The sequence below is a fragment of the Mirounga angustirostris genome, unplaced genomic scaffold, assembly GCF_029215605.1.
Source record: "Mirounga angustirostris isolate CCGP_5_RB_7025 unplaced genomic scaffold, mMirAng1.0.hap1 SCAF_11, whole genome shotgun sequence".
NCBI lineage: Eukaryota > Metazoa > Chordata > Mammalia > Carnivora > Phocidae > Mirounga > Mirounga angustirostris.
Genome location: NW_026991719.1, coordinates 118,947,719 through 118,961,577, shown reverse-complemented (window position 1 = coordinate 118,961,577; position 13,859 = coordinate 118,947,719). Strand labels below are relative to the sequence as shown.

Genomic DNA, 13,859 nt, shown 5'->3' with positions numbered 1-13,859 from the left:
ATTGAGGTATCAATTGATAGACTATAGAATGTTGTTCTTTGATAGCATCTCAGCGACCTAAGCAAATTGTCCCCCTCTCCTCGCAAACTGTATCAGTTGCACTCGGAAGCTAATATGCTGGAGAAAATTGGCTGACAGAATGCATTATTTCACATTGTGTGAATATACATGTGCTGCCAGGCATGAGCATTTGTTGAGTTCCTATTATATGGAAAGCCTTGTGTGAGTTGCTTTGGGGTGATACATGAAGTAGAAAACGTACTTCCTCTTCTTGACACGTTCAGTCTCATTGAGTTTCATAAGAGCTCATATGCATGAGAAAATAGACTTTGGAATTAATATCAAACAAAATATTAATGAGCAGGAAAGAAATGGTCCTCAATGAGAAGGAAAATGGCAAGACATAAAGTAAGGAATGATCAAGAGTGACTCAGCTTTTATTGAAAATCTTCGTTACCTGTACAGGAACTAAACCCTAAGTGGAGTATACTATAGTTCCATCAATACTTTTGAGCAAATGGAAAGGAACAGCAGAAAGCTATGCTGGCAGTCCTTCAAATGAAAATATGCTCACTGATGACATGGTCCACCTCATATCTAATGTGAACAGATTGTGGAAGGTCAGAGGAAAATAAAAAGGATACACAGAGATAGAACCAGCTAGAGACCTTAATTAAAGCAATTCCACTTGGCTTTCTGTTAAAAAGAAAAAAAAAAAAAAGAGAGAAGCTGCCTAAAAGAAAAAAAAATGCTTCTATAATAAGGATTCCTTTAAAAAATAACAACTTTACCAAGAATGTAATCTAACATTAGCCTAATGGCATAGAATTTTGTCATACAACAGTATATCCTTAACAGCAGTTTTACTGAGAAACATGCTGATTTTTTGCTAACCAAATACAAATAATCACAAGCATAATGTTCTTCTAGAGTTGGTACTGTGTTAAATAAATGCACTTGGTCAGTCATTTTCCCTTGTTAGCGTCATACTTCTGAACATCGGCAATTGAGAATGGATGTAATTACAAACTATTCACATAGACTAGCTCTACAGAACTATTTTTAATCATTCATATTTCAGTCAATAGTGCAGAAGGGAACTATGGTTGAAATATTTTCTATTCTGACTATATTTGCATATTTGTGTCAGTTGCTTGATTCAAACCAATTAGAGTACAGTTATCTATGAAAACCATATGGTGCACAAATAAAGCATACAAGACCAGTTAAACATCAAAAGTGTATCATTTGCATAGTTAGAAAGGAACACTAACAAGGAATATATTTATTATTCAAGGACTATACTACCTAATAGAAAGTACAATCTTTATATTTTAAATCTGTATGTACTGAAGCAAATGATTACTCTTCAAATATTTGTCAGTGTTGTACTAACCTGGGGCAAAGAGCATAGAAAATGAGTGATGTAAGGAAGACAATTCAAACAACTGTTTAAATAAGCTTGTGCAAATGGTGTTTTTCATAAGTAAGTCAATGACAGAATGACCTTCTAACATTCTATTGGAATTTCTAATTTAAACTTTTCTAGTAGGACTATTCTTATCAACACATAAGGATATAATCATCACTAATTTATTTAATTATTTTCATGACATTTTACTTCCTAAAAAGTTTGACCTAAAATAAACATATAGAACATCTTATAACTTTCTTTACTTTGGTGGACTGTTTTTTTTTTTAAAACACACACACACACACACACACACACACACACACACACACCCCTACTATGTTTAGGTCATCTTGGGCTAATGGAGACTGTGGTAGAATAATAGTCCCCAAAGATGTCTATGTCCTAATCCTCAAAACTTGTGACTATGTTAATTTACATGGTAAAAGAGACTGCAGATGTGATTAAGGTTCAGGATCTCAAAATGGGGAAATTAACCTGGATTATGTGGGTGGGCCCAACATAATCACTAGGGTCCTTTTAAGAGAGAGACTGGAGTCTCTGGAGTCCAGAGTAGGATATGGAATGAAGAGAAGCAGAGGGGTGTGTGTGTGTGTGTGTGTGTGTGTATGGGGTGGAGGGAGAGATGGAGGGAGAAAGAAGAGGGAAGAGTTGTGCGGGGAGAGATTTAAGGATGTTATCCTGATGTCTTTGAATATAGAGGAAGGGGCCATGAGTCAAGGAATGTGGGCAGCCTCTAGTAGCTGGAAAAGGCAAGGAAATGGATTCTCTCCTCAAACTCCCAGAAAGAACACAGCCCTGTTGACTCATTTTAAATTTCTGACCTCCTTAACTGTAGGATAATAAATTTGTGTTATTTTAAGCCAGTACATTTGCATCAATAGAAACTAATACAGAATCTCTTCCCATGAAAGTTCTAAACTGCCACTTAAAACTTTTCTTGCCTCTTTAAATTGTGCCCCTTTTGACAGACATATCATCAAGGGAGTGACTTGGTCACTTACACAACTCTTTTACCTTGGGGTATCCAGTACATCTATATGTCCTCTGGTCCTACTGAGATAGTCATGCATATTTTGCAAAATAACTCTTCTTAATTTGTAATGTGTGCCACAATATACTGGACACACAAATATCATGCAAGACATGGTTGTTTTCAAATATTTCAAAATTTTGTCTTGCTTATGCCGTAGTATGAGACAGATCATTTTATATGCATCTGGTTCAAGTAATGTTCATTAAAATATGTGTGATAATCAGACTTGTAAATTTGAATGTGATCTAGCTTTGAGTGGAGTTATATTTGGAGTTAAATTAATCCTTTAAAATATGGTTCCTCAATAACCAATGATAAATGTTCAAACAGTATTCTCCATCTCCCACAGTCTGGAGCACATAGCAGAACTCATTAAATATTGGTTATAAATAATCAATGAAGTAATCTTGGAAACACAAATGGAAGAATTTTAAAAATCAAGGCATAGCCTCTTTGGAATCATTTGGTGATCAAACTGCTTGTAAAATGTAAACAATACATAAAAACCTAACAGACATCATTTTTATCTTTAATTATACTATATTAATTTATAAAAAGTTCTTCCATTGTTCCCAAATTCATGTAAACATTAATCTTTCAATGTACTATTTGTGTAAATGATGCTCACTAACATTCTTGATGGATTTAGCTTTGGGGATTGAGTTCTGTCTTTATAAGATTAGTTAGTGTGGACCTTCTTCTAATATTATTATGGGATGTCCAGTGCCTCACGAAGAATTAAGTCAGTGAGCTCTCTTATCACTGAAAGGGGTGAAGCAAAGCCTGGATACCAACCTGTCAACCATTTCGAAAAGGGATTTCTGAATTAGAAAGGAGACTGACAAAAAGAGAAAGACATGTATCATATGATCTCACTGATATGAGGAATTCTTAATCGCAGGAAACAAACTGAGTGTTGTTGGAGTGGGGGGTGGGGTGGGAGGGATGGGGGGACTGGGTGATAGACACTGGGGAGGGTATGTGCTCTGGTAAGCGCTGTGAATTGTGCAAGACTGTTGAATCTCAGATCTGTACCTCTGAAACAAATAATGCAATATATGTTAAGAAAAAAAAAGAAGAAGAAGAAGAAGAAGAAGGTAGCGGGAGGGGAAGAATGAAGCGGGGGAAATCGGAGGGGTAGACAAACCATGAGAGACGATGGATTCTGAAAAACAAACAGGGTTCTAGAGGGGAGGGGGGTGGGAGGATGGGTTAGCCTGGTGGTGGGTATTGAGGAGGGCACATTCTGCATGGAGCACTGGGTGTTGTGCACAAACAATGAATCATGGAACACTTCATTTAAAACTAATGATGTAATGTATGGGGATTAACATAAGAATAATAAAAAAAAAACTAAAAAAAAAAAGGAGACTGAACTAGAAATGGCCTCGTAGGTCCCTTCTAAACTTGAAGAGTGTTTGATTTTATTCTCTAACTTAAGGATGGCTATCCACCTGTATCACAGCATAGTCAGCTTAGATTGCTTAGCTGTTGTCACTAATTACCATGGCTGAGCTATTTCTCTACCATCTTATCATCATATTCATGTAGGCCTGGCCTTGCAGGAGAAATACTCTCATCATGAGTATATTCATCTCAGAAGGGATTCCCTTCAATTTGCTCTCTAACTTTTGTAAGACAGTTTCAGAATTATGAAATTACATCAAGTGCTAGCAACAGAATATTTTCTTGGGCAGAATGAAGAAAATGCGAGATCTCTGTCTTAGAGTGGGAACTCAAATTCAGCATTACAAAACACTATGGAGTATGTAAATTAGGCTGTCATTCCCCTCTGGCCTCTATTCTTGCTCACAAGTACATTCCTTAAAGAACATGTCATTTCATAGAAAAAAACATTCTATAATCACTGAATCAGAGAAAGTTAATGAACATTATCTTGGATCAAAACAATACAGCATTTCTGTCTTTTGTGGTGGAAGTTCTCAGTAGAAAAACTATTCACAAAGGGGGGGTAGTCTGAATTCAAGGAAAAGAAAGATATTATTGTACAAAGTATCCTCGTTTGTGGTCAAGTCGGGAGGGCATTTTAGGAAAAAGCTATAACCAAAGGTTGTCCTGTGTCTGAAACCAAAACAGTTTCAGATGTCTTTGTGTTTTACAATCTTTATATAATTTATTTTTCTCCAGTACAGAACTATCAAAAATGTTTGAATAAATTGATGTACCAAACCCTAAGTATTTCTCAGTTTAATTACATTGATACAGCAAAAACCTGGGTTTTGTTAATACCCCATTATTTTCCCCCAAAGTTGTCCAGGTTTTTGCCTCATGAAAGGTTATATTTCTCACTGGAAAGCAAATAAAAACATATTTAAAACAATAAACATAACTGAAACCTCTTTAGGATTATTTGAACACTGAGACAGTATTAACTAAAACCCTTCTAACTTCTACCTATGTGTGTGGGGAAGCTATCATTTAAATGTTGGGTTTGCTCTAATATATTATTTTCATCATATCATATCATATTAATTATTATTATAATTATCAGGGTGCCCAAGTGCTCTGTCATTTTATATTGTTAGTGCAGCTTCATTTTACCTTTCATTGCTGACACCAACTTACATATATAAACCAGATATTAATATTAAATGTACTTAGCTTTGTAATGGGGGCTTTTCCCATGCAAATTCAAATTGAAAAGGCCACTCTGGGATAAAGAAGGAATGAGAGTCTATTAGGTGCTTAATCCATTAGCCATTTCTCTACTAGGCTAAAGAAGGTCCGAGAACCCATATTCTGCCAGTACTGTATAATTGGCAGAGATGGAAGCTAGCAGGTTTGGCCAGGTCTGATTGAGAAAGGCATGGTTGAGGAAAAAAATTAGTGACTTCATGAACTAACAACTATTTTACATATGAATATATGCGTATGTTTTTTCAATTTACTTCCATTTCAATAATTTATTATCCATATTCTCATATAATCAGGTACACAAACTGGTGAGTAGCAGAATTCATATTTGAACAGAAGACTTTCCAATTTAAAATCTCCTGCTGTACTCAAAACAGCACACCACCCATCTAGGGCCAGTTCAAGTTTTTAGTTATCTTTGAATTTTCATTGAGTAGGAGTCACCTTTTGGTGTGTGAATTTTGACAAATGCATAGAGCCATGTCAGCACCACCACAAACATAGGGAACAGCTCTACAACTCCCCTCAAATCCCCTCAAGGTGCCTCTTTGGAGAGAAACCTTTCTCCCATCCTAATCATTGCAAAAAGAAAGAGAGAAACAGACAAAGGAAGGAAGAAGGGAAGGAAGGAAGAAAGGAGGGAAGGAAGGAAGATTTTACTCCATTCCCCGGTTCTCAGGTGAATCTTTTTCTTGATCCTCTGGCTACAAAGAGATTTCTCTAGGAGCTTTCTCTCTGTGGATTTTTACGACTTGGGTCAAAGCCAGGAGATCAAGGAGGAAAACAGCAAACTATCAAAAAACAAAACAAAGAAAACAAAAAACAAAAACAGGAAACAGCCCATGGTGTTTGTCCTTCACATTTTGGCTTCCCTCTCTGGACAGCCTGTTATTCATACTTTACAAAGTCCTCAACTAGTTGCTTTAAATATTCAGTCCCTACTTTTTGAGTAGTAATCAGTGGGAGAGAGGGGCTGTAATGGGCTTACTCATAGTTGACCAGCATGAGAAGTTCAGTTTGAATTTAAGAAGGGGACATGGATTCTTTGGTGGAATAGTTCAACTGCAAAGGGCAAAATAAGTTCTACTACCATTTTGCCTAGAATAGCACAAAGAGATGCTCTGTTAGTGATACTTAAGGTAACACGGATATAAGCCTGAGCAGGTTAACCTTTATCCTGCAGATGACTTTTAACAAGGACTATAAAGCTAAGATTAGTTTTGACATATCTTGCCAGTAATGAATGAAAGATATCTTGGATTTGTCACTTCTTCTGAGGTAGAAATTTCAATGAATAAAAAACCAGGTTTCTAGCATATGCATGGGAGGTAGGATATCCTCCGGATGCCTAAGACCCCTGTTGTTCCATACTTAACCCCCAAGTTTTGGTCTACTCAATTATTTTTGACGATTAATTTGTTAATCTGTATAACCATATCTTTTTAATATCATATTAAAAAGAAAACTGAACTTCAGAGGGTATGATTGCCCTCTAGTGGGGGCCACCCAAACTACAGACCACAAAGATGTGTCTCCAGGAGGCTCTGAGGAAGAAGAACCTGGCAAAATCAACTACAGTGCTAATGTCGACAACTCTAATTGTGTTCATCCTAATAACACAGAATTTTCCTGGATGTTTCATTTTCAATGGTCCATTCTTTATGCTACAAATATAATAGTGACTTTCTTCAGAGTTCCTAGTTCCAAATAGCAAGCACAGGATATTTACAACAAGAAAATAGGGGTTGACAGAGGCAGCAGGAGGCAGAGGGGTGGCTGGGCCGGGCTAGGCTGGGCTGGGTAGGGGGCTGGCCATTAGCCATGCACCACTGGGGTGCAGGCCCGAAGCTTCCGAGCCAAGAAGGAATTCCTAGCTAGCTTTGGAGCATGGGCCTCTGGAGCCAGTGCGGTGGCCATGGACAAGATCGAACCATAGATCTAATCAGAGTCTCCAGTCCTGTCTGAGCCCTGAAGAGCCAATTCTCGAAAGCCCACAAGCGCCTGGGGCCCCCGGGGTTTGATGGTGTAAGTGGCTCTGTCCTCAGGGTGGGCAGAGCCACTAAACTTGCTCTACCTATTTCTTTCCAGTTTGTTTTTTGTTCCTCAAGCATCATCTCATGTGGAGAACTTTACACCGAGCATAGCTGGTGCCAAGAGATGTCCTGAGGACATGGCCACCTGGGTCCACTCCAGCAACAGACCCCTGACAAAGAGGTCTCTGGAGGCTGTGTTGCATGGGGCCTCGTCACCACCCCACCCCACCCCACCCCCGCCAGGGAGCCTCTCATGCCACTGTGCCCTGGGGACTCCCAGGGCCTGGGCAACTTAGCTGCAACTGGAAAAAAAGAAAGGTAGTGTGAGATGTGATGCCAGTTTACTCCAGAAAGTATAAGAGGTCTGTTTTTCATTTCCATGGACATCTTCTGCAGCTTCACCTGACAATGACTGTTCCTATGAAGAAGCCACTTGTGTTTTGCGTAGAGGCAACTTCTCTCTCCTCCACTCCCTGGCCAAGGCAGGGCCACAGATCGGAGAGATACAGCAAAGTGAGCCTTCTGCTGGTTAGTATAGTCTAATGCATGGCTTTTTGCATAGCCCAGTGTGGGATTACAGCTTTGGGATGACCACTTACAATGTTCTGTTTGGTTAGTATTGGCATAGATTTTCTATATAGCCATACATACATATACAAACCCATAGGGCTAGATCTATATCTTAGTGTAGCGATGGATACATATACACATACACCTATGTGTTGAAGGGCCTAACCGGCTTTAGGAGTATCGACTGGTCACTTATCCCTTAAGGCTAATTCTTTGTGTTCATTAACCAAGTTGATCCAGTTTATCCTTTATGTTAAGTAAGACGAAAGAGTAAAGGCAGGGAGGGGGCCAGGCTCTGAATGTGGCCACAGATGCCTTGCTGCTGCAGCCCTTGCCTCATCTGTCCCCTGAAGACACATGAGGTCCTCTTTGGAATGTCAAACCCACCATTCACTGGTGCTGACTACAAAGAGTGGGGTTGAGCTGGGATTTCACATTGTCATTCAAAAACTTTTGTTTTTATGCTGATGGAAAACTTTCAGGTGAACAGAATGATTGGCTTGCTGGTGTACCCTTATGGATAAGGGATGGGCAAGCGATGGTTTTGACCTAACGGTGCGTGGGTGATGTGCTCAGGGAGCATGTCTCTAGGGGGTTCTTTGGCAGTGAACACTTTCCACTTTCTGACACCTTATCATAATGTATGTCTCCAGGATTTAGATTTGGATTTTTCAAATGTAGCTTGAAATTTCAATAAAATTTGCTCTTTTTTTCTAAAAATAAAACCAAAAGAAAACAGAAACAACAACAACAAAAAAATAGGGATCTAAAGAATTCAGAAAGTATTCTGAAAGTTTCTCCCAAAGGTTGGAGTTCTGGTTAGTGTCTTTACTTCCCAAAACATCAAGATATATTACTTTACTTCGTATTTATGTTGAACTTAATAATTTGCTGTATTTTGCTATTGAAACTAACTCAACAAATATTTATTGAGAGCCTATAATATTCCATAAAAATGAAAGGAATGATGCATCAATTATATGTGTAACAATTATAAAGTATTAAGTATTATAAAGTAACAATTATATATGTGAATGAGCCTAATAACAGAGCTTTGAAAAACATGGAGGAAAAAAAAACAACAAAATTAAAAAGAGAAACAGACAAATTCACAAAGATAGAGAGTTTAAGATTCTTCACTAAGTAATTGTTAGAACAGTTGGAAAAAGAAAGAGCTGGAGTTGTAACTGAAGTACTTGCTCACAGACAATATGCTTTAAGGATGGGACACCATCCTCGAGGCCAAAGTATATAAACTGAATCAGGAACCTTTAACACTGTGTCCCTGTGGTCAGCTGAATAATACCTCTCACAACATGTCCATGCCCTAATCCCCAGAACCTGTGTTATGTTATATGGCAAAAGGGGTATTGCAGATATGATTAAAGATCTTAAGATGGGGACATTATGTTAAATTATCCAGGTGGGCCCTAAATGTAATCCCAAGTGTCCTTATAAGAGGAAGGCAGAGGGAAATTTAACTACAGAAGCAATAAAGCTGATGCGATGACAGTAGCAGAGATTGGGGTGATGTACATTGACAATGGAGGAAGAAGCCACAAGCCAATGAACAAAGGAGGCCCTAGAAGCTGAAAAAAGCAAGGAAATGGAGCCTCCATAAGGAAACAGCTCTGTCAACACCTTGACTTTTGCCAAGTGAAGTCGATATTAGACTTATGATTCCCAGTACTGTATAAGAGAATAAATTTGTGTTCTTTTAAGCTTCTGAGTATGGTAATTTGTTACAAGAGTAGTAGGGCACTTATATAATCTACAACAGTAAGAAGATATGGGTCTGGGAAAAGGGGGTGGTATTTGGGGTAACAATAATGACCATCACTCCTAATAGCTAACTAAAGGAGACTAAAGAGATATGTCAACTTAATGCAATGCCTAATTCTTTTTTTCTTAATATTTATTTATTTATTTGAGAGAGAGAAAGAGAGAGGGCACCAGCAGGAGGGGCAGAGGGAGAGGGAGAGGGAATCCCAAGCAGACTCTGCACTGAGTGCAGAGCCCCACTAGGGACTAGATCCTATGACCCCGGGATCACAACCTGAGCCGAAACCAAGAGTCAGATGCCCAACTGACTGCACCACCCATTCTTTTTAAAATATCATTAGTTTATTTTATTGTTTTCCAGCTTTATTGAGATCTAACTGACCTATAACATTGTGTAAGTTTACAATATATAATGTAATGATTTGATATTTTTTATATTGTTAAATGATTACTACAGTAAGGTTAGTTAACATCTCCTTAACCATGCATAATTACCATTTCTTTTTTGGCGTGAGAACATTTAAAATCTACTCTCTTAGCAACTTTCAAGTATATAGTACAGTACTCTTAACTATAGTCACCATGTTGTTCATTACATTCCCAGAACTTACTCATCTTATAACTAGAAGTTTGTACCCTTTGACTGACATCTTCCCATTTTCCCAACCTCCTGCAACCACTACTCTAACTCTGTTTTGATGAATTAGATATTTTTAGATTCCATATATGAGATCATACACTATTTTTCTTTCTCTGATTTATCACACAGCATAATACCCTCTAGCTCCAGCTACATTGTCACAAAAGCCAGAATTCCCTTCTTTCCCATGGCTGAATAACATTCCAATGTACATACGTATGTATGTATATATGTGCATGTGTGTGTGTATCACATCTTCTTCAGCTATTCCTCCAGACATGGACACTTAGGCTGTTTCAATATCTTGGCTATTGTGAATAATGTTACAATGAACATGGGAGTGCAGATAGCTCTTTGAGATCCTGATTTAATTTCCTTTGGATATATACACCCAAAAGTGGAATTCCTAGATCATATGGTAGTTCCATTTTTAATTTTTTTGAAAATTAAATTCAATTAATTAACATATAGTATATTATTAGTTTCAGGGGTAAAGTTTAGTGACTCATCACTTGCATATAACACCCTCTACTCATTATATCAAGTGACTTCCTTAATGCCCATCACCCTATTATCCCATCTTCCCACCCACCTCCCCTCCAGCAACCCTCAATTTGTTTCCTAGAGTGAAGAGACTCTAATGGTTTGTCTTCCTGATTTTAGAGGAAACATTTTCCATCTTTCACTACTATGATGTTGGCTGTTGCCTTCTCATATATGGCTTTTATTATGTTGAGGTTAATTTCTTCTATATCCAATTTATTGAAGTTTTTATCATGAAAGGATATTCTATTTTGTGAAATACTTTCTCTGCATATATTGAGATGATCATGATTTTTATCTTTCATTCTATTAGTGTGGTTTCATTAATTTCTATATGTTAAAACATCCCTGCTTGCCAGAAATAAATCCCACTCAATCCTGAGGTATGATCTTTTAATGTAGTATAGAATTTAGTGTGCTATTATTTTGTTAAAATTTTTTACTTATATTCATCAGCAATATTGGCCTGTAGTTTTTAATGTAGTGTCCTTCAGTGGCTTTGGTGGCAGGGTAATTCTGGCCCTGTAAAATGAGTTTGGACGTGTTCCCTCCTCTTCCGTATTTTGGAAAAGTATGAGAAGGATTGGTATTAATTATTTTTACATGTTTGGTACAATTCACCAGGGAAACCATCTGATCCTGGGCTCTCTTTGTTGGGACATTTTTGATTACTGATTCAATCTCCTTACTCATGATTGGTCTGCCTCAGAGTTTCTATTTCTTCATGATTCAGTCTTGGTAGATGCTATGTTTTTAGGAATTTTTCATTCTTCTAAGTTATCCAACTTGTTGGGTGTATTATTGTTCATAGTAGTCCCTTATTTTTTTTTAAGATTTTATTTATTTGACAGAGAGAGAGAGACAGTGAGGGAACACAAGCAGGGAGAGTGGGAGAGGGAGAAGCAGACTTCCCACAGAGCAAGGAGCCCGATGTGGGGCTCGATCCCAGGACCCTGGGATCATGACCTGAGCTGAAGGCAGACGCTTAACACCTGAGCCACCCAGGCATCCCCATAGTAGTCCCTTATGATCCTATGTATTTCTATATATTCATTTGTAATGCCTCCTCTTTCATTTCTTATTTTGAGTCCTTTCTCTTTTTCTTCTTAGTTAGTTTACCTAAAGGCTTGTCAATTTTGTTTATATTTTTTAAAAACCGGGGGGAGGAGCAAGATGGCAGAGGAGTAGGAGACCTAAATTTCATCTGGTCCCAGGAATTCAGCTAGATAGGGATCAAACCATTCTGAACACCTATGAACTCAACAGGAGATCAAAGAAAAGAATAGCAGCAACTCTCTGAACAGAAAAGCGACCACTTTCTGGAAGGTAGGATGTGCAGAGAAGTGAATCTGAGGTGATATTTGGGAAGATAGACCGTGGGGGAGGGAGCCTCTGTCAGCTGCTACCGGCAAGTGATAGAGCCACCAAGCACAAAATCTGAACTTGTAGAAGTCTGCTCCGCTGAGGGACGTTGCTCCAGTGGCTAAGCAGGGGGTGGAACCCTCGCTGGGACAGTGTGGTCTCAGGACCCTCAGGGTCACAGAAAGACCAGGGGTGCCTGAGTGCAGCAGAGCTCCCAGGTATCGGAGCAGGGAAGCCGGCTGCAGAGACCGAGCCAGGGAGTGGGCTCTCAGCTCGGGGTTGCCATAAACTGTGATCTGTGGCACAGTTGGACCACTGCTCCTCCAGCAGGGACCCAACAAGCGGCAGATCCGGGGAGACTCACCTTCCTCCCTGGGAGGAGCAGCGCGGGAGCGCACTGCAGGAATCTGCTGGGTTTGGAGACTCCACATGGGGTCAGTCACAGGCTGGGTGAGCAAGGAGTGCAGCCGCAGACTGGGGAGATGGGAGTGATTGACTGCTTTTCTCTGGGGATGCACTGAGGAGGGGGGCCCCAAGTTCTTGGCTCCTCTGGTGTGGAGATTGGGAGGCCGCCATTTTCACTCTCATCCGAAGAAGCTGTATGGAAAGCTTGCAGGGAACAAAAGCTCCCGAGGGCAAACCCAAGCAGATTACTTAGCCCTGACAGGCAAGGGTGGGGCAATTCTGCCTCTGGCAAAGACATTTGGGAACCATGGCAACAGGCCCCTCCCCCAGAAGATCAGCAAGAACAGCGAGCCAAGACCAAGTTTACCAATCACTGAGAATGGCAGAACTCCAGCACTAGGGGAATACTGCACATAGAATTCATGGCTTTTTTTCACATAATTCTTTAGTCTTTCAAAGTTAATTTTTTTTAAGCTTTCGTTTTCTTTTCTTTCTTCATAAATTTTTCTTTTTCCCTTTTTCAACCAACATTTTACCATCGCTTTTTTAAAAAATATTTTCTATTTTTCACTTTTAGAGCCATATTCTATCCCTTCATAGTAGTTAACCTTATTTTTGGTATATATATATATAAGTTGTTCTCTCTTTAAAACTTTGGGATACAGTTTCTTCTAAAAGACCAAAATATACCCTAAATCTCTAGTGTATGGCTTTGTTCTAGTCTCCTGCCTGATCACATTCTCTCCCCCCTCTTTTTTAAATCCTCTTCTTTCTTTCTTCAACCAACTTCTTATCTTATCAATTCCTTTTATAAAATCTTTTATAATTTTCATCTTTACAGTCATATTCCATCCCTCCATCATATTTACCCTTACTTTTCTACATATATAAGTTTTTCTTTCTTAAAATTTTGAGAAGCACTTTCTTCTAACAGACCAAAATATGCCCAAAATCTAGTGTGTGGCACTGATCTATGCACCAGCTTGATCATATTTGATCATATTCTGTTTTTTGTTTGTTTGTTTGTTTTTATCTTTATCTTTTTTTTTCTTTTTTCTTTCTTTCCCTTTCTTTTCACCCGGTTTCAGGTCTCTTCTGATTTGTTTAGTGTATATTTTTCTGGGATCATTGTTACCCTGTTAGCATTTTGTTCTCTCATTCATCTATTCTCCTCTGGACAAAATGACAAGATGGAAAAAATCACCTCAAAAAAAAAAAAAAAAGAAAAAGAGGCAGTACCGACGGCCAGGAACCTAATCAATACGGACATTAGTAAGATGTCAGAACTAGAGTTCAGAATGATGATTTTAAAGATACTAGCTGGGCTTGAAAAAAGCATGGAAGATATTAGAGAAACCCTCTCCGGAGAAATAAAAGAACTAAAATCTAACCAAGTTGGAA

At 38.6% G+C, this 13,859-nt stretch overlaps 1 long non-coding RNA gene across 1 annotated transcript in view; it reads right to left on the bottom strand.

The window, feature by feature from the left end:
• The window catches only part of LOC135362041 (uncharacterized), a 220,363-nt gene extending 207,727 nt beyond the window's left edge, over positions 1-12,636 (bottom strand). Inside the window, exon 1 of the long non-coding RNA XR_010406329.1 lies at positions 12,418-12,636. This is a non-coding gene — a long non-coding RNA (uncharacterized LOC135362041). The remainder of the gene's footprint in view (positions 1-12,417) is intronic.
• Positions 12,637-13,859: the final 1,223 nt, after the last annotated feature.